Here is a 2662-nt window from a genome sequence, read left to right as displayed (position 1 = left end):
CTCTCTCTCTCTCTCTCTCAAATAAATAAATAAAATCTTTTTTTAAAAAAAAATCAAATCCCCATTTGGTGGTATGGGGAGCAGGTGGTAGTGGAGGGAGACAAGGGGAGAGGAACGAAAGTCAATATTATACACTTGGCTCCCTTTTTATTGTTTTCATTACTTCATGAAGGAGATTAGAAAAGACAGATGAAGGCAATTGTTTTCTCTAACTTTAAAGAAGATAAAGACTCAGATCCCTTTTGGAGAGCACTAAGGATAGGGACTCGGTCCGCCTTCTAGCGCTCAGGAGGGACCACAGTGACCAGGACCTCGTGGTCGGTGCTCCGCGATGCCCCAGGCCAGCCGTCCGCCCCGGCTGATGTGGAATAGTGCACCGATTGTTTCTCTACCAAATGCCCTCCCTCCTGCTCATGCTGCCTCCACCAACTGGAAAGCTCTTCCTACCCCTGCCGGGGTTTGGAATCTTCCAACTTCCTAAGGGAGAGTCCTGATTTTAGTACTGCTACTACTACTACAGTTGTCTTGAATATGGAGAAATTGAGACCCCCATGATGCAGAGTGTCCTGCTCAGGATGTAGGACCCAGGTCTCTAGACTCTGAAGTCCAGGTTCCCTTCCACTTGCTCCGTTAGAGCTCCCTGCCCTGACTCACCTCTCCTTTCCCTATTAAATGCCTGTGTCACTAACGACCCTAGCATCCTGGCTGTGAACTCATTTTTCACTCTGAAATTCCCAGGGCAGGTAATTTTATTTCCATTTTGCCCCAAGGGAAGGAATTCGTGGAGCATGTGTTATGCACTTCAAAGAGAGGGCAGGATGAAAATGCACCAACCCACCTCCCTTTCTCCCTCCATTGCCCTGCCCAACCATTTCTCATCTTGTCTTACAGCGCAAACCAAAGAGGAGTCTATATGAGAGAAGGAACCTTGGCTGGTGGGTTTTTTTTTTAATATTTTATTTATTTATTTGACAGAGAGAGAGAGAGAGACAGCTAGAGAGGGGACACAAGCAGGGGGAGTGGGAGAGGGAGAAGCAGGCTTCCCGCAGAGCGGGGCTCAATCCCAGGACCCAGGTGCCCTGGCTGGTGGTTTTTGAGTTAAGTGCAGCCAAGGGTGACAGCTGCCCCAGACTCTGAGGCCATCGTTCCGGAGCACTCACAGTGACCACAGCTGGGTTTGGCTTGCAGGACTGTTATATAAAACTAGGCAGGTGGGTTGTATTTTGCCCCTGCCCCAGCGACTTCCAAGAGCTCTCCTCCCACTGTTTTTTGCCAAAATAAGATAAAATCCCTGACTCAGCCCCATACAAGCGGTTTTCTCCTTTCAAACAAGAATTTCAGGGTTTCCTTTGCCCAAATCTGGGCTTCCAAGTTCCTCCTGCATCACCTCTGCCAACAATTTTGCACCTGAAATTTTCTGCTGCTCCCTCCTTAAATGGCTCACCGCAGTGTCTCAGGGATAACCTCTCATCAGGGCAGAAGCTTTGATGCCTTGCCAGTAGAGAGTGCCAGAAGCACCCAGATTTTCCAAACATCTGGCCAAATTCAACAATCATTATTTTATTTGCTAATTTTAAAATTGATTTTACACACACACACACACATTTCTGTGCTTCAAAGCCCTCCCCTTTAAAAGGAGGGCATGGACGTACAAGTAGGAAATCCTGTCTTAGTAAAAGTATGGATCAGCCAGACTTGGGAACCAGTCCCATTTCTGCCACTTAGTAGCTAAGGGACCCTGGCCAGTTAACTGAACCGCTCTGGGTCTCAGATTTTGATAATAACAGTACCAACCTCATGACCTGCTCTAAAGAAGAACGAAAATCATCCCTGCAAAACACAGAACAGACTTAACCTATTTAACATTTATCACATACTTATTGTAATTATTAATATGATAATGATATGATATGGTATATAATATGTCATATGGGATATATGATATGGCTATGATAATCATTTCAAGCCACAGAGCATAAACTCCATGAAGGTAAGAACCTCAAGTGTTTTTTTGCTTCCTAGCTCCATTGCCTGGAACAATGTCTGGCTCAAGAAGGTATTCCACAAATATTTGTTAATGAGTAAATAATAAATGTTGGAAAGAACCTTGAAAGATGACCTGCTCTGAATTGAGTTCTTAGAGCTCTACCAAAATATTAGTCATTTTAGTTCATTTTTATAGATTTAACAGTTACTCTTCTGATTTACAAGTTTTCCAAATGGACATGCATTCATTCCTTTCTATTTTTATTTATATTTTCCATGTTTACAAATTGCTCCTAATTTCATCACCTATAGACTTCTCATCTTTCCTATGTTCCTTCTTTCTACTCGGACACTTTTGATGCATAATACAAAGATATTCATTTCCCAGAGATTAAGCCACAAAGATAAGCCTTTTCTTCCATTTTGGTTGGAAGTTTTAGCAGTTAGGTGGAGTCATACTGCTGGACATGAGATCATCTGCTCTGTGTACCTTTCCGTATTTTTTAACTTATAAATAATTTGAATTTTGCCCTATTTTTTTTTGAAGTGTTCCATGATTCATTGTTTGTGCATAACACCCAGTGCTCCATGCAGAATGTGCCCTCTTTAATACCCAACACCAGGCCAACCCATCCTCCCACCCCCCTCCCCCCCAGAACCCTCAGTTTGTTTTTCA

Source organism: Leptonychotes weddellii, chromosome 4, assembly GCF_054177405.1.
Source record: "Leptonychotes weddellii isolate Sample4059 chromosome 4, ASM5417740v2, whole genome shotgun sequence".
NCBI classification, from domain to species: domain Eukaryota; kingdom Metazoa; phylum Chordata; class Mammalia; order Carnivora; family Phocidae; genus Leptonychotes; species Leptonychotes weddellii.
The sequence above is the reverse complement of the archived record's forward strand: the minus strand, read 5'-3'. Positions refer to the sequence as shown.